The sequence below is a fragment of the Suricata suricatta genome, chromosome 15, assembly GCF_006229205.1.
Source record: "Suricata suricatta isolate VVHF042 chromosome 15, meerkat_22Aug2017_6uvM2_HiC, whole genome shotgun sequence".
Lineage (NCBI taxonomy): Eukaryota > Metazoa > Chordata > Mammalia > Carnivora > Herpestidae > Suricata > Suricata suricatta.
The window spans coordinates 51,090,880-51,116,301 of NC_043714.1; the positions used below are offsets into that span (position 1 = coordinate 51,090,880).

A 25,422-nucleotide genomic window follows, 5' to 3' on the forward strand; every position below is an offset into this window, starting at 1 on the left:
AAGAATATGGTTCTTCTTCAAAACTGAGGTTTTCGGAAGGTCTTTTGCCTACAGGTGGTTTGTTTGTTCTGGTGAGCTTGAAAGGAAAAATGGTTGACATCAGGTCTGTGTTACATAGTCCTGACATTGGGCCTTCTGCAGAAATGTGCATAGTCAAGCCCTGCTCAAGTGTTTTATTCCTGGAACCTGACTTCATCCTTTCCTTTCTACTGTTGCCATTGAAACTGCAAATGACTGCAGAATACAAATCATATGATAAATATTTGGAAATTTGTCTTTGTAGTTTTTCAGCACCGCTGCCAAATTTCTGGCCTAGAGAGCTGTGGGAGACTTTTCAACCTGAAACCTTTGAGCGATCCCATTCTCTAGCCAGCTGGGAAGCATCCACATGATTTAACTGTAGTAGCCTTTCAAAGGGATTAATAGACACTTCGAGTTCTTTGACTGCATATTTAAGGCGTGCTCATTTGTGGGTCATAGATTTATATCCAGTAATTTTAAACACTGAGATGCATCTTCTTTAGGGAGCCCCCCAAAATGTGATTTAAATTACATCAGTATAAATGCATTTATACTCATCTATTCTGATAGATGAGTATAAATGAGGCCTCTTTCCCTAAAATTTTTTAATCACAATAGGATCGCTCATTTAGTCTGATCCTACTGAAAGACGTTACTTTTGGGTTTCTTTCTGCATTCATTAGTAAATCACTGAGTGCACCATACAAGGTCCCTTTCTTGATCCTCCTGAAGGTAAGGCAGCACTTGTCAAGAAACAACGTGACAGAGCGCGGACCACAATGTCCCTCGGGAAGGCAACGCTATTTGGAGAGTAGGTTTAATATCTCATTGAGGAGAGAAAATATAGGACAAAGTTTAGACTAGTCAGCATCTTCAGGTAGCTCTGGTTTCTCATTTGTAGGACTGGATCTTCTCAGTGGCCAGCCTTGTAAACTGAGGCAGTAACATAAGAAATAAGGTTTCGCCTGCCCTGTCCTGTATGCTACAACCAGCGCATCCCATCTGTTTTCTTTCGTGTTGCTGGTCAGTCTTCCACAAATTCTGCTCAAGTTTTTAATTCACAAACAGTGGCTGTCTGATAAAAATTATAAAGAGAAGTGTGGCAAAGATGTCAACAAAGCCAGTGTTTTCACTGTCTTCTCAGCTGCTAGCTCTCTAAGTGGTGAAGACAAGGTCCTGAACCTAGGAAAGGCATTTCCCGCTTGAGCAGGTCAGAAACTTCACTCTTCATTTAGAGATTAGAGCTAATAGTGTCACCCACTAAACTAATATGCTTGTTTTTACATCCACTCCAAGTGCTGAGACTGTGCTAGGAATTATTCCTCAACCTTTCTGTATTCATCTGCTTGGCCTCTTTTAAGCTCAATAATTTAACAGTTGGCAAAGGAGTCTTACCCACACAGAACTTGTACTTCATTTTATAGGCACTAGTACTTGAGGTTTTGGACCCAAGAGTAAGGATGGCAAGGTACTGGGTTTGCTGAACAGTGATCATGAGATCATGTCTGACAGTTTTTCCAATGATGTGGTGAGACTTCTGTTTACTTTCAGCAGGGTAGTCTTGCCCCAAGTCTGCTACACGATGGACTTGGAGTTGGGCAATGAGAGAAAATCAGCCAAGGGAACTTCCCGTTTGGCTGCTGTGTAGGCCATAGCAAACAACGTGATGATCTGCCACCTCTTGTCTGCGCCGGCACCTGTAAGACTTTTATTCAGGACTGTCAAACTGAAGTTCTCCAGTGTAATGGGGTAAGGACTTTTCAAAGCTGATAATGTTCTGTTGCATTTCCCTGCTACGTGTTTATTTACACTGTCCTTTTTTCAATGAGGAACCCAGAACGTTAGAATGTATTTCAGAGTGACTCAATTTGAATTTCTTCTTTTGTACACAGAGAACGATAAATTTTACCAACCAAAGCTCCACTGTTAGTTTCACGGGGGCTCTTCACCTCCACTCGCCATGTTTAAACTGTCCCCACACTCAGCACCATTCTGTGGTTCCCTCCTGCTTTCACTTAGTTCTCCCCTGCCTCTTCCAAATCTTATAGCCCTTTTGCAGTCTGCTGTAAATAGGTGCAATTTAGTAACACGATGAGAAGGGAAAGATATATATTTACTATTATTAATTAGTTTTAGAAACTGAAGTGTTTTTATAAAACAGTTGGACAAGTCAGTTTTCAAAACTTACAATGCTAAGCTCCTAAGTACATTGGTCATGTAAAAATACAAAGGCTGCATGAAAAACGACAAAAAAATTGGTTTTGCTCCTCCATCAGCCTGAATGTTTATGAAGCAAGCAGCCAATTAGTCAATTAGCTAAATAGCGTTGATGAAATGAGTCTAAAATATACCCCATTCTGAGCCATCTTGTGGCAATATCCATTTGGCTTCATTTATTTTAAATAAGAAATAGATAGACATCTTTCCACACTGGTTTCAAGTTTAAAATAAAACCAGAACCATATTTTTTGTTTGTAAATCAAAAAGTAAATATACATATTATAATAAATGGCTTCCATCAGCACTATGGTAGAAGTTACAAGTGATTTTAATGTCATTTGATTATTTCTAAATGTAGGAAAGATGAGTATATTAGAAACTTGCTGGTCTGTGTACTTAACTATGTTGGGATTGTGTTTTATCTCAAATAATCCAATTGGGGTTCCTAGCTATTGCCTGATATCTTAATATTCATACTTACCATTTTTCAATCCTAAGGTTTATGTTCTATGGCTCAAATGAGAATATATTTCCAAGCGTAGTGTGGCCAGCTTATTTGTGAGATCATTAGTGCCCAAGCATAGGAAAACCTTTAATTCAAGGCTTAAGAAAACAATAGCATGATCAACAAGAAAAAACAGAAATTAGAAATGAGATAAAAGTAACAACCTAAGTAAAAATAAAATATGACACATTAACTGATATTATTTTCTGCTCATTTGACACAGATTAGTAAATATTTCTGACATAACAAGTTGACTCTAATTTCCAAAATAGTTTGCACTGACCAAGTGTTTATTGAGAAGTACTGACTGTGTCATTACTTTAACTTTTGACAAATAAAAGGCAGGTAGGTACTCATTCCACTGTGAATGGAACTAAAAAAGACATGAATTTCTGGGTATTCTCAAAGGAAATTCTGGGAACGAACAGAGAACATAGATCCTTCCACATACAAATCTATAATGGCTTACTCTGAAAATAATTATGAAATTCTTGACATCTTATCCCGAGAACCATTAGATAAAATAAGAGAAAGTTTAAGCTGAAATGATTTAAAGGAGAAAGGGAAACTAAATGGTAAAAAAAAAAAAGAAAAAGAAAAAGAAAAAAGAAAACAAAACAAAAGAAGAGAAAAGTGAGGATGTTGCACAAAGAAACTAAATCTCCAAGGCCTCTAATCTGGGAGGGAGAGGAGGGAGTATGTTTTGGACAGAAGCGTGTGCACCATACAGGGTTCAGATACGGTGACTTCACACCCGTCTACTCAGCAGGTGCTGGAACAGGACTGTTGCAGAAGCACCTTCTGACCCTTGAGAAGTTAAGACAAAGTCAGTGGTCTCCAAGAAGTTCTCTGGTCAGATGAAGACAGCTAAAGAAATTATATGGGTGTGGCAAGGCTGGAGTGGCAATTTGTAAATAAAAAATTATGATATTTAATATGTGGAATAAGACCAATGCCATAATTTCCTACATCTGATGTTTGGTGCAACCTATGTAAATGCAATGAGGAGGAGGAGAGATCTATAATCTGGAATGGTAACTGAGTGTAGTTTACATGTGCCTGGGTAATACAGAAAAGTTTTAACTCAACAAAATGGAAAAATGGCTTTAAAAAGTATCCTGCAAAAGAACTGCAGGGTCAAGTTCCTGCTGATAGCACCTGCCTTATCTCCCAGTATGAACTCATCATTAGCTACATTATCAAGTGAAAACAATGGAGAATAAGTTGCATACATAAGGGTGTATGCTCAAAAATTGTGTCTTAGAGGTGTGGGACCAAAGAAGTTTGTAGAGCACTGGTCTAGGGTCATATAGAATTAAAGACCAATATACAACCTTATCAGATTCATTATCTATGAGAAGTAATATCTATACAAAAATGCAGTCTTTGATGTCTCTGATGTATTCTTTTCTCTAGAGGACTTCCAAAATCTCTGTGAGGTGTACTGTCAAATTCAGACCTCCAGCTTGATGGCTTTCATCTCCAAATCTCATCTGGACACGTCTACTTGCAAATAGGGCTGTCCCAAACCCAAACTTTATTTCTTTTTTTTAATTTCTTTTTTGTTTTATTTATTTCTGAGAGAGAGAGAGAGTGAGAGAGTGAGTGAGAGAGAGAGAGAGAGAGAGAGAGAGAGAGAGAGGACACGAGCAGTGGAGGAACAGAGAGAGAGGGAGACACAGAATCCGAAACAGGCTCCAGGCTCTGAGCTGTCAGCACAGAGCCCAACGCGGGGCCTGAACTCACAGATCCTGCGATCATGATCTGAGCCAATGTCACATGCTTAGTCGACTGAGCCATCCAGGTCCCCCATCCAAAATTTATTTCAAATGTAAGTCCTTATTTCTTATTCTCTTCAAATTAGCTCCTCATTCCAAGCTTATCTATGTCACCCTCATTTCTTTAGGAAATGAGACAGAGAACAGCATAGATGTGAAGAATATGGGATTTGAATCTAGGCTGCCTGGATTACAGGCTCAAATTATATTTTATCTATGAATTTGTTTCATTGCTAATAAAGCAGAAGAAATATTAGTACTTACATCAATAAATGCATCATGAAATTTAGGAAAACCCATGGTAAGCACACAAAACACTGGCAAAGAGCAAATGCTCAAGAACACTGGCTATTATTATTATTTTTTATCTGTGCTTAAAAACTTGGGGCCATTTTTGACCATCTCACCCCCATATTTTAATTTTCTGTTTCCAGTCAGTCACCAAGTCCTATCTGTTCTCCTCTCAAAAGCTGCTCCTGGCCCAGTCCCGTGGCCACTGCCCTAGAGGCAGGCATCCTTCCAACTGAGGCTAAAGCCGACAGTCTCTGACGTGGTCTTCCTCTAACCGCTCTAATCTCTTCTCCTACTAGCTGTATGAGTCCCATCTTTCCACAGGACATCTCTGGGCTCTCTCCTCAAAAATCTTACTGGGCTCTCTGAAGTCTACCAGAGCATGATGGTTTAATTATGGTTTTAATAGCATTCAAGGTTGACTTTCCTTTGCCAATTCCTTGGTTATTCCAGCCTACTTTCAGTTCCCCTCTTCTGAATGGAAGTATTTATTCCATAGAACTTAGCCCTCACTCTCCATTGGTTTCCTAATATCTCTTTGTCTTTTCTTCTCAATTCTCAATGCAAAGGAAGCAGTCATTTTCTTTTCTTTTTACTTTCCCAAAGCATCTGGCCCCAAACACAGTAAACATATTACAAACCATACTTGGTTATCTGAGGTTGATTCAAACATTTTACAATATAGAAAAAGTCATAGATGATATTCATCATGGGTTATTAAAGGAAACTTGGATCTTCAGATATACTCTTGATTTTTGAGGTGGGAATCAAGAAAAGAACTATCTTCTTCAACATAATGTTTAATGCCACTGTCAAGGATTCTGCAAGTATTGAGTGAATTTTATGAGTATATTGTGCTAGAAATGTAGAAACACAACAGTCTCTTCTCTGTCCCCTTCACTCATATATACTTGGGGAGTCAAGTTTATAAAAATACATGAATAAGAACAAGGGAATAGAGCAGAGATAGGACTGACTTTGATAGGGACAATAAAGGATGAAATGGATAGGACTGTCTCTGGATGAAACCGGACATGACATTTTCTATCATGTTTAACTCATGACTGGCTTAAATATTCTTATTATGATTAGTCAGTGCATGTACATATAATAGTAATAAATCAATTACACTTTGAATTTGGTCACTGAGTGCATATAGTAATATATATGACCAAGCCAATATCTGATAGAGGTTTTTCTTGTTTTTTGTTTGCTAGTGTCATTTAATCAAAATATTTCTGGTGGTACTTTATTATTTATCTTTGTCTTTCCTTCTCTCAAGTACACTTTTAAAGTTCTCTTTTTCACTTTTATTTTCTAGTCTTCTACTTGACCTCTGGTTTATATTTTGTGGTAATTTACCCCTTATGCTCTCAAAGAAATACCTGAGGTACTTATTGGATTTGTTTTCGCTATTGAACATGTTGCAGATTATCTTATACTTCTACCACTAATTAGAATTTAAATTTGAAACTAAAAGCTATGGGGTTTGGCTTATTGTAATGCCCACTTAGTATTGCTATTACCACCAACAAGACTAATACACATGAAGTATGACCTCTTAATATATTAAGCTAAATCAACAGGTAATTTGTAATTTTGCATAAGGTTGACCCAAATGATTTCCGATTCACTAAAATTCCGTAATTCTCTCGATTTGAGCTAGTGTCACTTAATCAAAATATTTCTGGTGGTACTTTATTATTTATCTTTGTCTTCGAGAGAAACGAAGCCACAAAAGAATTTGTGTTCAGTCATGGTACAGGCATTATTTCTCAATGTGTGCTGCTAGTAAGTCAGTCCTATGAAATGCATGGAGAAAAAAATGCACTCCATTGTCAACAAGACCTGGAAAATGTTGTATAACAAGTGGCCCTTTAAAAGTTCTCAATCCAGAGTAGTAAAGCGACAAATTTGACTGTGTTTAATCCAGTATTTCCTTAACTCATTTGACCATGGTTTTTTTTTTTTCTTCCCTCAGAAAACCCTACTCTGGCAGTCCCAGTGTTAGAAGACACATACTTCAGGAAAGGCCAGTACAGAGTAAGTGATGAAGATTTAAGAAATGAGACCACTTGCATTTGGAGAAGACCATTATTGTGAAGGAATATTTTGAGTTAGACCTTGAAGACTGACAAAGGGTACATTGTGAGAGGAAAAACAGGGCAGAGAGCACTAAGTGTTCAAGGGAGGCTTGGAAGGTCCTCCTTGAGGGAAGCAGAAGGTTTATGCAGAGTTCAAATGAGGAAATGAGAGGTTAACACTATGTTAATGATGCTACACAGTAGAATGATTAGCAAACTATGTATACATTTCCTCTCATATAATAACAATTTCTAAAATGCTTATTTGATCATGAAACTGATTAATTAATTAAAACTTGAAGAGTCAAAAAAATTACAAACTTGAGGGGCACCTGCATGACTCAGTTGATGAGCATCTGAGTCTTGATCTTAGCTCAGGTCGTGATCTCACAGTTCGTGGGTTTGAGCCCCGTGTCAGGCTCTGTGCTGATAGCGCAGGGCTCATTTGAGATTCTCTCCTGTCTCTCTGCCCCTCTCCCACTTGCATGTGCTCTCTCTCTCAAAATTAATAAACTTAAAAAAATACTTGAAGGGTCTAGGCTAGTCCTGTCCAATAAAAAATAATGAGCTACAAATACTTTTTAATTTTCTAGCAGCCACATTAAAAAAGTAAAAAGAAACAGATTAGCTTAACAATATATTTTATTCAACCCAACATATCCAAAATATTATCATACCAACATGTAATCAACATAAAAATTATTGAGATGTTTCTCTTTTTGGCCACACATCTCATATTACAATACTGGTCTACCAATTAGGATATATTGGTTGGAAAAAAACAGCCAATTTAGATAGTTTTCTGATAATACTGGCCGTGACTTAAAAGTTTTAAACTCTTTAAATTAGTAGGACACATTTGCTTTATTGGTTTCTGAAATTTATGTTTTATTTTTTAGCTGGGTTTCATATAAGCAATTTAGGTGTAATTATAGATTAAAAGGGGGAAAGCTCAATTTTCCCTCCAAATCAGCTAATTAATGTAAATAAATTACCTTCTTGTTTTCTTGTAACTACTAATAAGTTAAGAAGAGTTAGTGGATTTGTGACAGTTAAATACAAAGGCTCCACTACATACGCCAGCTGATTTGTAACCATATACATGTCCTACGAAACTATTTTTCAGGTTTTCAGAATTTTAAATGATTCCTCCTGCTGGTACAATTTCTTCACACTTCATCACATTTCTAAATAAGTGATCATGCAACTGAAGATTTCATGTCCTGAAGGCATTATACCAATCCTTCCAAATGCTTCCACATAAAATACAAAAAAGCAGTTTTGTTCACACGTCCCATTTTTGGATCCACTAAGACCATTTGGGGGAGAGAAAACTAGAAACCTGCCCTTCTGTTTTTGTTTTCTACGAATTCTCTTTACTGAGAACTTGTACATTTTTTGCTAAGTTTCCAAAAGCACATTTAATCCCTGTCAGAAACTGAATATGGCTCATCTTTAAATGGAAGCTCTGGAAAAATCTGCTGCTTTAAAAAAGGAAGATAGAACGCCAAAGCACCTGCTGTGCTTCTGAGCAGAGAGCTCTTCTCTAAACGACCAGTGTGGACACAGGACAGGAATGGAAAATATCCAACAGCACAGCATAGTCTTTGAAAGTTCATGGCTTTATTCCAGGGCTTCTGAGCATCAGCACTTTAACATATTGGGCCGATTAATTCTTTGTTGTGGGGGGCTGTCCTTCACTCTGAGCCTTGCACTTCTGGCTTCTACTCACCAGAAGCCAGTAGAACTCCCTGCCCCCCCGCCCCCCCCCCCCACTGCACCTGCCCTCACCCTGGTCTTGACACACCAAAAATGTCTCCAGCGATTGCCAAATGTCCCCTGGGGCACAAAATTATCCTTAATGGAGAACCACTGGGCTTTCAAAGTCTGAAAATTACAGATTTAAAATTATACTATGAGCTCTAGCTTCAGAGTACAACCCCATTAATATTATTATTTACATCTGCTTTACTTAAGAGCTTGCAACTCTGGAAAATAGATTCGTTTCATATACTATTTCTTGTGTCCCACCTTCTCAATCTCAATGATCTTGTTTTAGCTTGCTCTCTAATTTAAATTTAAATACCCAACCTCATTTTTACCTAGAATCAATGTATCAGAATAATACCATATTGGTATATCAACATACTACATATCATTATGATATGTTCACTTCCATATACAATCACTACATGCGACAGTGAAAAAAAATGCAGCAGATTAAAACCTCTTAGAAATAGTTCAATGGTATATATTGTAATTGTTTCTCTAATGACCTGTACTCACTAAATAAGAAGGGCACTAAAACTTCACCACCTTCAATCTGGTATTCTTCAGTAGTACCACAGAGAAGATGCAGTAATTCATGCTTCAATTAGTATCTAAAACCTTTCCAACCACGTGAAATGCCACGTATGAAGAAAACACTTTAAAGCAGGATGCATATTTCTTGACCTCCTTTAAAATAGTTCAGAAATGAAGCATCTTATTCTTAGTACAGCCTATTCCTTGTCATATGTAAAATGTGGATATTTAAGACTAGTGAAAACATACTCCATGTCTTTAAGCTTCTGTATTTATTTTGAAATGACCGAACAGGCAGGCAGATGTGTATGTGGACATGGACATAGTAATTTCATAGGGACAGCTCGTGGAACAACGTATACACAGTATTTGTTCTCTACTCCCCTCTGGTGGCTTGTTAAAAAAAGTGATAGTTTAAAAAAAACAAAAAAACATTCTGATCACTGATCATATCAGTCATATCAATAGTATTTATTAGTAAACACTTGTGGTAGGCTTACTGAAAATTCTCTCATTTAACCATGAACAGTTGCTTGAAGTGGGTATTATGACCCACATCTGATAATTAAGGAAACAGAAGCTCAAACTGTTGAAATAACTTGTCCAAACTGATGTACCCGGTAGAAATGGCATTCAAATTCGTTATCTTTTTAATGCCAAGGCTCAAGTTCATTGTGTGTGTTGCTGCTTCCTGGGCAACTCTTAATGAGAGCTGGCCTGATTCCCTGAGCCTTGTAATTCCAGAAGGCTAATGGACTTTTTGGCAAAACAGTCATGTCTTGTCATATTCTCATTTAAATTAATCAAGTTCCACTATTCAATTTGAGAGAGAGAGAGAGGGAGAGAGAGATTTTTAATAGTGGAACCATTTTCCAGCTTAGGCCTAAGAGTTAACTTAGTTAACATGGTATCATTTAAAACAGCAAAATAGTATCCTGTCCTTTCAGACCACTGCTGGCAAAGATAAATATATTTCAGAGGTTCTCAAGATGACTGAGCTAGGGCAACATGAATGATCTTGTTTTATCTTCAAATAGGAGAGTCTTTCAAAAGAACCACAGTGAAAAAGTTTGTGCTGATAGCTCAAGCTTGATCATTTATAACTTCAAATTCCTCCTAATTTTTGTGTATTTTGTGAGAAATAATAAATATGTATTACATCAGATTTTAGGTACAAGTGGACTGAGATCCGTCCACATGTCAAATACCTGAGCGCCTATAAAAGGGCAGAATTGAACACAGAGCAAAGTTTTTACCAGGCTTGTTTCCCTGACTTATTTAATTACTTTATGAAGCAACTGATCTCTGAGATTGAAGGTAATTGGTGGTCCTGGCATAAATACCTATAAAATCTAATGAAGTGAATTACACCAATGGAGTCTTATTATATAAAACATACCAACATGTTGAATTTTAAGAGAAAACATCTTTCTGGTTTAATTATTTTTAAAATTTTTTTTAATGTTTTATTTATTTTTAATACAGAGAGAGACAGAGCATGAGAGGGGGAGGGGCAGAGAGAGAAGGAGACACAGAACAGGAAGCAGGCTCCAGGCTCTGAGCTAGCTGTCGGCACAGAGCCTGACGCGGGGCTCGAACCCACGAACGTGAGATCTGACCTGAGCCGAAGCCGGAGGCTTAACCGACTGAGCCAGCCAGGTGCCCCACATCTTTCTGATTTAATACCATGTGAGGTTTTATTCAAACACTTTTAATTTCAGAAATGCAAGTTAGAGATTCTACCAATGAAAATCTCCTTTGGTTTTATTCTTTTCTCGTCCCAGCCTGTCTCAGAAAATGCAAGGCAGCCAGAGGCTACCATTTCTTAACAAAGAAGAGCATATCCATTGATTTTAAAGTTTACACATGAAGGACATTGCTTAGTTAGCTTAAATCAGTGCTTATGACTTGACTACAACTTTATATAAGTACCTTTATACAAGTACTATTGACTGGGCCTGGATCTTAGCTACGTATATAAAATGTGGAAAATTTGTGCATGCTTATGCTGTCCAAGTCCTTAATAAGTGATGGACTGTTCATCACAGGTACTTTTATTTTCAAAAAATATTAGTGATAATAGAATGGTGAGCAGAACTCTAATAAATACATTAATTTCCATGATGTAGAAATTAATTCTGTTATTGTCTATAACACATATATGTATGTACCAATACACCAAGAAAAACATCTAAACTGAACATGAAAAAGATAAAATTTTATTTTAAGGACATTTTAAAATTGACTTTTCATATTTACAAAAAGAAAATTCCGGAAAACTATGTTACATGTTGCCTTATAGACCTTAATTTTGCAAGTCCTCCTCCACTGCCCCATTTGATTTCCAAATGTCTCTTGACCCTTACAATGTTTTTCCTGCAATACTGTTTTAAATAAGCCTATTGTGTAATTACTTTTTGGTTTTGTGTGCACTACCGAATGAGGATATATAAATGCTGGTTCATTTCTATCATCAGTGTTTAAATATATCTTTAAATAATATTTTAAATCAAAGAACATTTGCTTTATCTCTGCCAGGATATCAGTTTTTACCAAATAACCCTGATTCTTTCCTACCTTTTCTTCTCCTTACCTTCTTCCATCCTTCCTTTTCTTTTATATAGTATCATTCTGGGTATAACATATTTTTTTCTTTGTGTTTTTCTCTAAAGGAAAGAAGAGACAGAGATGGGGTGGAGGGAGAGAAATTGACTTAGTTTATGTAGGTATCAAAGGAAATCTCAATACAGAATTGCTCCTCTTTGAGTTCTAAGGGATAAAAGAATCTACAGGTTCTTTTTAAAGGGCTGATTAAGACGACATCTCTCAAATTATCCATCTTCTAGATGAAGCTACTTGCTCTTTGCAATTCATAGCATAGTAATTAGGTATGAAATTCCTGACTTCAAATGTGTGATGTTGGTTTTTTCCCCCATAATAATTCTTTGTGATAGAGGGGATTCAAATTTTTATGCAGAAAAGCATTCTTTATGGTGAAGTCATGTAAGTTCAAGACAAATTTTATTTCAGATTTCTTAGGTTTTCTCCTCATTATGGGTATGGCATAGTATTTTTTTAAGAGAGGAAGGCTATGCGAGTGCATATTTCATAAGCTTCTTATTCATTATTCATACGGTTAGAGATCGAAGGAGTATACACACATGGAGAATTCTCTCAGATGTGTCCTCTGAGAAGTGCACTCAGGCTAAACCTCAAGGGTCTCTTTCAGTGGGGGCTGGAGGGAAGCTCAGGAAGACAGCAGATGGTCTTCCTAGAGATATTCTGATAGGAACACTCCAGTGGGTTCCAGTTCCACTGGAATTTAATTTTTGGCCACTTGAATTAGGCCAACAGCACTTTACCTGAAAATACTTTGAGTAATTACAGCATTTGAAAAGTTGCAAACTAGTTTTATTCTATGTATTTCAGAAATATTTCTTGAAATATGGAAATAAAAGTCTCTTATTTTGAAGGACTCATGTCACTTATTTACGTACTTATATTAACGGGACTCATGCTTCTTGGAAGAATGTACAGCTGATTTAGGCCTATGAGTTAATTCACATGCATTGAAGATGCTTTGGGTACTTTATAAATATTTCATTATAAAAATGAGGATAGCATGTTCCTCCTCCTCTTGAATTAAAAAGAAGTTATTATGTACTATATAATTTAAGAATAGGAGGCAAAATCTTTGTCCTTAATATCAGATTATGTTTTTTACCTGAACCATCTATATAATTTCAGTCATAAATGAAATATTAAAAAGCAAAGAAATAAAAGTGAATTTTAGAAGTAACCCTTTTCTGCACCTTTCTTCTGCATATACCTGATATAGATTCTTAGTTATTTTCTCAGGAAAACGTTTACTGACATTAATAAATTATCATGTAGTTGGTTATCATTATTAGAAAGAACATAACAAACACAAGTAATTTTAAGGTTGCTGTGCTTTTAATAAACTGTAGTTGAGCAACTTAGAATCTGAGGTCTCAATATTAATAGCCAGTGTCTAAGTTCACAATACAGTATCAGGTTTTTTACACACAAAATATAAATTAGCAAGAATTCAAATGAGATAGAAAAAGCATAAGTAACTTCAGTATTGAGATTTATAGCTTGATGTCCAGAGGTTGTCCGATTAAAAATGATTTAAATATTTTCTTAATAAATTGGGCTGTGGACATGGCATCCAACAGGGATGGGATTTTTTGTATAATTAAGAAATGTGTCAGTTTGGCATTTATGGATTGCTTTGGCAGTAGTCAGTTGTTAACATTTAAATTGGCTAAGATTCTAGAATGCACATTATAGAAAAATCTCTCTCTCTCTCTGTTAGGGAAGACAAAGAAAAAAGGGCAAGAAATATGTATTTGGAAAAAGGCAAGTGATATATATATGTGAGGTAAGATTTGGGTTGGAAGCATTTTAAAGAACTTCTTCTGTCAATAAATTACAATGTTCATAAAACTAAAAGAATTTAAGACACTTTAATATAACATATACAAATTTATGTCTGAAACTTTTCAATCAAAAAATATGAGAGAACTCAAATAATTCTAAATGCCTTTTGAATTTAAAAATAAAGATGCTTTTTAGTCATTTCTCTTATTTTAGTATTTAGGCAAATTAATAAACCTTGCATTTTCTGCATGATTTCTTAGTTACTTTGAATTTCTTAAATTATTTTGAAGTGCATTACAAAAAAATACACAGCATATTCCATGCAAAGCTCTGAATTAATCCACTTTAAAAAGAACAGAAAAGGAATAAATACAACAGATGAGACATGATAGCTTTTTCATACCCACTGCCTGAAGAAAGTCATTCTTTATATTGAAGTCATATAAATTCAAGACAAATTTTATTTCATATTGGAATAAATATTTGAAAAAAATAAATTTGTAATGTTTTAACATTAAAATTAATCAGCTAAAGAAGGAAGGGGAAGATCAGCATCAATCATGCTAGACATTTTAACATGCATTATCCCATTAACTCTTTAATAACCCTCTACATAAAGTAGCAATCTAGTCATTTGTTCTAGATGAGACTGGTTGGGTTGCCCAAACTTCTGGAATGAGACACATCACAGGGACAGGAGAAGCGTGATAAGCATTGCTGAATAATCACACTCTACTTTTTATATTTAGTTATAGATATACTGAGATGTGGAAGAGTAAAATTAAACACCCTTTTCCATACCTGCCTCCAAATTCATCAGCATTGGATAAAACATCTTGCTTTATATGTGAAAATTAAATATACTTGCACCCTTTGGATTTCATGTGTCATTCCCTGTAACTCAAGAATGTTGCCCACTTCTCTCAAAAGTATATATATCACTCTAGTATTTGATATTGTTGTCTGGGGTGGAGAAGAGAGCAGTTACAAAGTACTTTAAAATATCATACAGGGAAATAATTCTTTCTAAGGTAGTGGTTCTCAACTACTGAGAAAAATCTTTGAATTCCCTGGGAAACTAAAAAACATTGATGCCTGGGACCCATCATGTGATGGTAATGTGCAGCTAAGGTTAGAAAACATTGCTTTTAGTTTCCATCCACAACAAAGGCACTGCTCTTTTACAATTGCTTTGCTCTTTCACTTATGTGACCTCAAATAATATGAGCTTAGTGGCACCACGTGGGTATGGGGAATTAGGTATAGCTTTCTGTTATTAGCTAGCAATGAGATACCTTGGATAGTAACAATAATTACCATCACTCTGGAAGCTTTCAGAACTTCAGCGAAAACAGTATACACTTTAGTGGAATGCACCACAGGGCAGCAGGCAACAATCCTTTTCTCCCTTGCTGAGGTGGGAGTTTAACTGGCTTTCACTTAATGTCAACAGGGATAGGAGCCCCTAGGAAAGCAGCTATATTTAAATACAGCTTCACCTGCCGTTCTCCATCAAGTTGTAAACTAACTGTTAAACTCATGGCAGCTACTTTTAAAAATCTACCTACTAGATAATGTAGCAATAAAAAATACAGCATTTCTACTTAACAGCAGTCAATATTTTAGTCCTAATCTGTGATCACTCTCAACCAGGAGAACATGTATAAAATGGTCATAGGCTACAGAAGCATTCAATTTGTACAATACAACCTCAAAACAACTAATATATCACATATCACATTCAAATTAATTTAGTCAAAATGCTTCCATATCAAGAGCTTTATTTTTCAGTTACATTCTAAAGCAAAGTCTGCAGTTTAAAATTTTAAAATTATGGAATCTAGGGAGGGAGACAAACCATGAGAGACTCTTGAATACTGAGAACAAACTGTGGGCTGATGAGGAAGGGGGAGACAAGTAGGGGGGTGATGGGCATGGAGAAGGGCACTTGTGGGGATGAACACTGGGTGTTATATGGAAGCCAACTTGACAATCAACTATTAAATAAATACATAAAACTAAAAAAATAAATAAAATTATGGAGTCTTGAATAAACTCTGGATAGACACTCATTGAGACTCAATTACTCAACTGCTATCTAGCTGGCAAGTGTGGGAATGGCCACATGCCACTGTAGTCAGTTCTTTACTTGTCAACCAAATCAGACATATTCATGGTGAAGAACACAAGCAGTTTTACATGGTTGGATAAAAGGAGAGCTGCATTCTACCAAAATGACAAATTAAATTTTTGTAACATGTGATTTGTAATTTTTTTGTAATAATCATAAATCAAGCAGTATGTATTCTTCACTGTTTATGCTAAATTTGGAAAGCTAAATTTCCTCCAAAATTAGGCTTTTCTGGAAAAATCAGGGACATTTCATAAAATGTGGCTTGGTTAAGCATAATTTAACCTTAATTTTCATGACAAATCTTTGACAAAAATATAACCCCTTAGCAAGCAAATATTCCTCCCTCAGCACCAAAAGCAAACTAACCTATTAGGAAGGAGAAATATAAAAAAAAAAAATCACTGCTCAGGTAAATATAGTTGTATCAGGCTTCAGTTCTGGGGCCAATGGTTGGAGACTTGTTTAAATGAGCCCCAAAGTCAAAATAGCTGTGGCTACTCTCTAAAGGAAAACCAGAGGAATCTGTACTGGTAGATGGTGCTTCTGGGCCCCTCCCTTTGTTCTAACTAGAATGCTAATGCTAGAGTTACACTTTAGTTTCCTGCTTGCTCAGGGAACACTGACAAAGCTTCCAGCTTAACTGTCCTGATGGGAGAAAAACTAAGACCTAGAGATGGAACTCCCCTTGTGTACTAGTAAATCTGAACAATTAGAAATCTGTGGTCACATTAACATTATCTCAGCACCTTTGAAAGATACTGGGGACATTGAGAAAAGAAATTTTCCACTTCCTGTAAATGTCCATTAAGGAAGTGAAAGATGTGTCTTTGAAAATTTTTTACCTCTTTTTTCTCCTTAGCTGTGCAAAATTTTCATTGGCAGATAAAAGCGCGTAGTGTAGGAAGAAAAAAAAATTCCTTAAGGCAGTGGAATATAGATCAAGGCATAGCATAATGGGATTTAAAAAATGCTATGAAAAAGTTAAGGCCACAAAGAGGAAAAAACCTCTAACAATGTAATTTATTCATGTGTTAACATCATATGTTTAAAGTAAGGAGTTAAATTTTGAATAATTTTTAATGCTGCTTTTCACTGTGCTGGGGAAAAATAAAGCAAATCAAAGAGAGAAAGCATTATCATGGGCCTAAGAAAATCCAAAATGAAGAATTTTTGGAAAACAAATAGAAATTAACAACTGTTAAGTATTAGTGTTGATATATCTTAATATTGCATAAGGAGGTGTGGGAGCAAAATGATGAAAATTCCCAAGATATACTTCAAATAGGTTAAAAATAAATATTTACCAATCCAGCATCCATGATGCACATTATTCAAATACACAAACTTGTAATATGTGCACATTTTCTGGCTATGCTAATTATAAAGTTGAACAATACATTCATTTCTAAGTCAGTATTTGTATGCCTTTAAGTCATTAATTGGGAGAAATACCAATCCTTCCCCCCCTCTATATGACCCTGTAGTGGGGTTACTGAGGGAAAAGCCAATTTCAGCACCATGGACAAGGGACTGGAAGCACTCAGCCTTCCTCTTGGGACCTACAGGAAAGGTTCCCCATAGGTTAAAATGTAAGAAATAACTTTTTAGTAGCCATCTTCCATTTTAATATGTTATAAGGATCAAACGGATACAAAAGAATATTCAGCTAGATAATACAAAGTTTATACTTTTAAACTCCTTCTATCTTATGGAAAAACATAATGGCACTCCTAAAGACATGCATCATTGTGATAAATCCATTTAAGTGTCATTAGGTTTAATGGCTCCTACTCACTCAGACTATTATACTATACCTTTTAGAGTTAACTTAATGTGTATTAATGGTGTGAAATTGAGGAAATTATGAATTGAGTTTCTCTGGGCACAGGTTAAACCAAAGAAGAAGAGAGAGGACAAGTTAATATTACCTTCTACCTCATTCTTCATCTGCACTGCAAAAGATGGTATCTATGCCCTTGGGAAAGAAATGCTCACTGTTAGTAAGTTGAACTTAAATTGATTTTTATGGCTTTAAACTTAGGTAGCCGTCTTTGGTTGGGTCACCTAAGGTTTTTAGTTTTCTTCGGGGAATAAGAAAATATGTGCACTTCTGAGATTAAGTTCATATTTTATTCCATAGTTTCAGACAAATAGATAACTTGTCACTTCTTTCCCTTTTCTGTATTCATCTTACAAATTCAACTTAGAGGGCTGTTCCAGATATTTTTACACGAATTTTTATATATACATTATTTTAAAATCTCTCCTTCACATTATCACCATGTACACAAAAACAGAGGTATTTAATCCATTTAAAATATGAGTTAAATATTACAATAATAAGTACTATTACTATCAATGTGAAAAACTGAAAACTCCAAAGTTCTGTGTCCCAGGAACACTTGACACAACAAAACTATGGTTCATAATATCAGGAAGACAAGAATTTAATTTTGAACTATAATCTCCAAATATATTAAGAATGAAAACAATATTCAGGGGCATTTGGGTGGCTCAGTCAGTTAAGCATCCAGGTTCGGCTCAGGTCATGATTTCACCATTCATGAGCTCAGGCCCCACATCAGGCTCTCTGCTGACAGCTGGGAGCCTAGATCCTGCTTTGGATTCTGTGTCTCCCTCTCTCTCTCTTCCCCTCCCCCACTTGTACTCTGTCTCTTTCTCTCTCAAAAATAAAAACACATTAAAAAAAGAATGAAAACAATGTCTTTCTCCAGACATTTTAATTATGTCTGGAGAAAGAAAAGTATAAAATCATTACTTGTTGCACTTCATCTATTATTGATGAAAATAGAAGTCTGTAGTTACTCTTCTGCTTTTCTACCAAGCAAAAATGATTTCCAAACTAAAAAGGATAGAATAAAACTTAGCAAAAGAGACAAAAGTTCAGGTCAGGTGATGCTCCTAGTTTCTCTGAAGGTGTTTAGTTCACTTGACAGACAAATTATGTTCTAGGTTTTATAATCTAACCTTTTATAAATAGGATTATAACACTATTAATGTTTTTCAAAGATCCTGGAGATGAGGAAAGATGCCAAGAGGGTACAAATCTGGAAAGAAAACCTACAGTTCTGAGTTTCAAAAACTAAAGAGTCTGTAAAACATTAGCAAGACTGAAATAAAGTATTAGGCACAAATGATTAAAAAGCTGGTTGGTGAGCTCTTAGGAAAGCAGAATGTAATACTTAGAAATTAGCTTGGACTCCGAAGAATAATTCGGGCAAGCCCAGCTGCATTTTTTTTAAAGATGGGGTTAAGACTAGGAACTCTGAAAAATAAGTAGGACAAAAGTCACAAACTTAGAAGCTTACTTAATCCAGGTAATTAACACAAATGCGCTAAGTGGCCCAGGGCGCTATCAAATGCAATGGCAATGGGCACTGCAAAGAAATGAAATTATGCTCTGCTAGGTTATACTCCACTCTAACCATAGTATTTATGTTCCAGAGAAATCAGAAATCTAGGGTTTCTTTGTAAATCCTCTTGATTAAAAAAATTCTAACTGTAACCTTTTATTAGTGAATACTCCCCTGATTTTTTAAAACAAAACAAAATGCATCCACAGACTGAATCTGGTCCATGGGCTGCCAACTTGGGACACGTGGCAAAACATATGGAACTCAGTGAGGCATCTGGCAAGGTTTCACATGAGATCATTATTGAGAATTTCTGGTTGGGTGACAATAGAGATATTACAATTAGATGTGTTCAGATTTAATCTTAATATTAAAATAATTAGATCTTCCCAATGATGAAATGGACTGCCCTTAAAGTAGAAGTATTCACCTTAACTACAATTTGGCAATTCACAAGATGATATGAAAAAATAATCTGGGGCTGGATTTTTAGTTTAGTGCTAATAATCTCTTATAAATGTAAACAGGCTTATGTGTATATGTACATATATTCTTTTATTTACCCATTCATTTCAAGGTATTTACTAAAAACCTAGTATTGCCAAGCATTGTTCTGGGTGCTGAGAAAACAACAGTCACAAAAATCTGAGTTCTATGGAGTCTGCATTCTATATTTGCCCTAGTTTGGACACTAAATTACATAGGCACTCTATGAATGTTTCCTTTGTGGGTAAATTTATTCTGGAGTTATCCTATGCATTCAGCATGGAACATGAAATTATTTGGGTGAACAGTACATCACAATGTGACAAATAGGTGTTGTTACCTAATGCGTTGATTCATTCATATAAATTTTCTTCCTAAAATATTCATTATACAACTGTCACTCTACTGGGGCAAAATGCTACACCAGATGGATTATACAGTTAACATGGTCACACTCCACATGCACCAACATGGTGAATACTTTGCTGACTCAGTAGCCCAAATGTCCCACATTATCTTTGATTAGCCTTTCATAAACTTAAGTAAATTAGAGAAGAGGATGAAATCGTCTGTCACCTGGCAGTGATTGTTCCAACAGTATCACCCTCCGTAAGGATAGACCTCTTGTCTTTGTTTTGTCTTAAGTCTCTTCGTGCTGTGGCCGATTGTAATCCCAAAATGAGATGGTCTAGACCTATGAATGAATCTGCCCTACTCCAACTTCTTGCTTTTCTATTTGTATTGGTGATAGGGTAAAGGAAACATTTTTTAAAAGATTTTATGTCTAAGTAATTTCTACACCCAACATGGGGCTTGACTATAACACCAAGATTAAGAGTCACATGCTCCATCAACTGAGCCATCCAGGGACCCCAAGAAAATAGGTTTTTAAATTACTGTATATTTAAAATAATCCATTCTGATTTTGTAAATAATTCAGATTTTTAAAAACAAAGGGTCAAAAAAAAAGTGGGGGATTTAGGGTGTGACTGAGTTAATGTCTCCTTACACCAATTTAGTCATGGTCAAAGAATGAACATTCTTTTCTCTCAAACATGGATTTTGTGGTAGGTAAGGTCTAGCAAGATACTTATCAATTACCCAAGAGGCATGCCAAAATTTCTTGAGAAACAAAGTTAAAAACAAAGCAACAGATTTTTTTAATGCTTGCAAATAGATTATTTAAATAAAAGAATCACAGCCTTGATGAATGCCTTTGTAAGCCACATGTTATAGTATGTGTTTGTCTTTTCCTTTTTTAAAAAAAGATTTTATTTTTAAGTAATCTCTATACCCAACGTGCAGCTCAAACCTACAACCCTGAGATCAAGAGTTGCAGGCTCTACTGACTGAGCCAGCCAGGCACCTGTCTTTTCCCTTTTGATGAGTGAATATTCTCACTTAAGTTTGATAGTCATAAAAATTCATTTCGGACCCAGCAGAAGCACAAGGAGTTGAAAGCAATTTTAAGAATGCCATTATAGTCCTTCCAAACTCATCTACCAATCTTTTCTCATACAGCTTTTGAAATTCACTTGAAAAATGCAAAGGTTTTCTCACCCATGGACATTTTCCAAATGGATTTCTATACCAAATCAGATGCCTTATAGTTCAAGTAAACTGAGTTAATATACTCTGAGAGACTGAAAAAGCTCACAGACATATGACTTGGTGATTAAGCCTGAGAGACAGCTTGTATAGTCATTACCATAAATTATAGAAATAAAAACCAAATATTGATTCTAGTGTCTACAGAGCTAAATATATTTGCTGAGATGCTCCATTCCAACAAAAAACGAATGTACTTTTAGGAATGCTTTATAATTTAAAAAGCTTAACGAGGCGTGCCTGCGTGGCTCAGTCGGTTGAGCGTCCGACTTTGGCTCAGGTTATGATCTCAGGATTCGCAGGGTTGAGCTCTGTGTCTGGCTCTGTTCTGATGGCTTTCTCAGAGCCTGGAGCCTGCTTCCGATTCTGTCTCCTTCTCTCTCTGCCCCTCCCCCACTGACACTCTGTCTCACTCTGCCTCTCAAAAATAAATAAATGTAAAAAAAATTTTTTTAAACAGCTTAAAAATTGTTTTTTTTTTCTAGAAGGAATAAAAGGCCGTTTTCAAATCACTACTAGGATGTGAAGCAACCTAGTTCTTTCTCCAGTAGACCACTGATCATAGGCTGCTCTGTGGAACTAGGCGTGCCTCCCTCACCACTGCTTTGGCACCTCGTGAGCTTTGGCATTGTACAGCATTCCGGGTGCACTGAGTCTACCACTGCTGGGAGCCAGGGTGATTTGAGTGGTTCATGGATAGGTCTCTTTCAAATTTATACATTTATTTTTGTGTATTTAGAGAAATATAACACATACATAAAGCTTAGTATTTCATGGATATTATTTCCTAGATGAAGGCTAAGTAAAACAAAAACAAAAAAAATAAGAGAGAGAGATTGTCAGTATAAATTTTGGTGATATTAAGTAAGTATTAGTACGATTTGTATATTTGGTGTATAAGTAAGTATTAGTACGAGATGATAAAAATTGTGACATGTACTAGAGTTACGGAAGTTCTGGAAATAGTGCCTTCCCCCTGGAGAATGGTATTTCTTTGGTCAGAAGTGTGTATAAACGAACCTTCCTTTCCTTCGCCAAGACCTGCAAGGACCTCAGTCTACAGGACCACAGAAGTTTTAGTTTTCCGGTGTGCCTGGGTGGCTCAGTAGGTTAAGTGGCCAGCTTCAGATCAGGTCATGATCTCATAGTTTGTGGATTCGAGTCCCACATCAGGCTCTGTGCTGACACTCAGAGCCTGAAGCCTGCTTCAGATTCTGTGTCTCCCTCTCTCTCTGACCCTCTCCTGCTCACGCTGTCTCTCAAGAATACATTTAATAAAATAAGATAAGAAGAAGCTTTAGTTTTCCATCTACTTTGGGAATGTGTTCTAAGGCTTCTGCCATTGGTGGCCAACCCTGTAAAAGAAACTTCACCCTGGAATTGATGAAGGTAGCTCTAAAAATCCACAAAAAACTTTGCAGATATTTTCATTAGTTTACACTCCTGAATTTGCATAGAGAGAAAAGTCAGTATGAGCATCAGTTTCTTTCTAAAGGAAGCCTATGTCCTCCCATGACTTCTGCTTGGTGACATCTCTCCATTTAATCACTTGAAGCACAAAAAACATCCTGCTAAGAAGAGGAAAGACCAACTGTAGACCTAAGACCTCTGTATTTTCATGTAGGAATAAATAAGAAAGAAAAATTCCTGGCTGTTATTTGAGCACAATTACTATTTAAAGACAAAACTTTCTCCCTATTTTCCAAAATTTTAAATAAATTACCTTAATTTACTATCTCTTGCTGAGAGGCTATTTAGTATCTCCAGGATCTATTGATATCCTAGCATAAGCAGTAATACCTTAGGAGTGCATACCAGTTTTTAAAATATCCAATCAGCAAATATGCAGGCATTAGTTTGCATCACATACTTAAAAATGGCATATACAGTAAAAACCAAGGTATTTTCTATACTATTCAGATTTAGCAAAGTAGCCAATGTTGGATTTTGACACACTTACAAAATTACTTTGAAAAGACCTTTTTAGGGGCATCTGGGTGGCTCGGTCAGTTGGGCCTCTAACGCTTGACTTTGGCTCAGGTCATGATCTCAGGTTTCATGGGATTGGGTCCCTGAGTCAGGCTCTGTGCTGGCAGTGCGGATCCTGCTTGGGATTCTCTCTCACCCTCTCTTTCTGCCGCTTCCTTATCAAGCATATGTTCACACTCTCTTTCAAAATTAATTTTTAAAAAATAATAAAAACTAAAAATAAACCTTTATCTTTTGAAATAATTATAGATTCATAAGAAGTTGCAAAGACAATATGGAAAATTCCATATCTTCTTCACTCCGTTTCCCCTAATGACTGTATCTTACATAATTATAGTATAATATCAAGTCTAGGAGACTGACATTAATGCAAAGTGTGTGTATAGCTCTATATTTTATCACATATGTGGGTTTATATAACCATCATCACAATTAAGATACACAGCTATTCCATCAACAAAGATCTCCTTCATGATACCTCTTTATAATCACAGATCTCTTCACTCAGTCTCTAAGACCTACCAGGCACTCATCTATAAAGTTACTCATTTATGCTTATCTCTTACAAATTTTTACTAAAATATGAGAAAAACCACAGGACTGTGTGTTGAAGAATAGCTAGGTCCAAGTTTGTCATGGGCTGCTTCATGCCCTCGGACAATTCACTTACTCTCTATAGCCTCAGTAGCTCATTTATAAAAATGAAGGTTTGGACTCTTTATTTTTGGGGGAAGGGCATCAGCATTTAAGAACTCATGTGATCATTGCTCAAGGATTGAATGTATTTAAACGTATTTTGCATTAAAATAGTGTCATTGTCAACTTAAATAACCAAAAGTTGCATTATGATATGTTGCTGCTCTAAAATCTGAAGCAAATAAAACATGATTTGACTTGGACTCATCTCTCAAAGGGACAAAGGGCTACTGTTCCTCCAAATGTACAGATGGAGAAAACCTGCCACTGGGATTACCTGACTCCCTTTGCTCCCGAGGTCACCCTTTGGGAAAGAAGAAGCAAACATTCCTAAAATGTGCCTGTCCAAGTATCTGAGCTGGCAATGCTGCAGCAGAAACTTTATGTAGAAGATTCTGGACCTTGGGGTTCAAAGTTGGCCCTTTTCTGAGACAGGAGATTCAGACACAAGCTGCTCTTTGCTTCTGTAACCAGGGTCTGGGGCTAGAGGACCTGTAAGGAACCTAGCGGTGGAATTTCCTGCTTTCTTTGAGGTCACTCCTTGCTCCACACTAGACAACATAAAAACAACAGGGGAGGAGCACCTGGGTGGCTCAGTCGGTTAAGCGTCCAGCTTCGGCTGAGGCCATGATCTCACGGTTCGTGGGTTCGAGCCCCACGTCGGGCTCTGTGCTGACAGCTCAGAGCCTGGAGCCTGCTTTGGATGCTATACCTCCCTTTCTCTCTGACCCTCCCCTGCTTGCGCCGTCTCTCTCTCTCTCTCTCTCTCTCTCTGTCTCTCAAAAATAAATTAAAAACATAAAAATAAATTAAAAAAAGAAAAAAACAAGGGAGCAGTTTTTGCCAACTGACTCATTCCATTTAAAAATCTCTTCCCATGCACCATTTTAAGCTTACTGACATCTTCCTCTATACAATTTACTCATCATAAATTCAAACCTGCTGATTTGAGGTCATCAGCTGCGCCCTTCAACAACATATTGATGAATATTCGGTCCTCAAATAGTCTGTATGAAAAATCCCCAAGGAAGCAGAAACTTGATAGTCTAGGGGCTTTGAGCCATTCATGTCTTTGGAGAGATCTACCAAGGCTTTCTTATTGTAAAGCACCAATTGCGTACTGAACGAACCTTCCATTTCCAAGCTCCACTCTCAAGGACAATTACTAAAGGGGGATCCAACCCTAAGGCCCGGTCAACCTTGCCAGTTGTAACCAGGACTCCAGCCCAACCACCTCAATGACCAATCAAATGGGCCACTGTGGTCTCTATCCGCGTGCTGCGAGTCCCCATTTTCCACGCCCTCCTTCTGTGGCCCCCGGAGCACCCTGACGCCGCACCTCATTCTACGCGGAACCGGGGTGTCCTCCGCTCTCATTTGACCCGAGACGTCCAGTCGCCCTCTCGTGCCCGCGGGCACTGACAGCGGAGCCCGCACAGACGCCCAGTCTTACCCTTTCTCTCCCAGAAGGGCCCCATCGCGCCGTCCAGGAGGCGGCATCCACGCGCGCCCGGGAGGCCGGGGCCCG

General features: G+C 36.8%; 1 protein-coding gene across 1 annotated transcript in view; it reads right to left on the minus strand.

Moving 5' to 3' along the window:
• Positions 1-25,363, minus strand: part of SYBU (syntabulin) — a 107,697-nt gene extending 82,334 nt beyond the window's left edge. The window contains exon 1 of the mRNA XM_029923681.1: positions 25,348-25,363. The gene's annotated coding sequence lies outside the window, so the exon portion shown is untranslated. The remainder of the gene's footprint in view (positions 1-25,347) is intronic.
• Between the last annotated feature and the right edge of the window lie 59 nt (positions 25,364-25,422).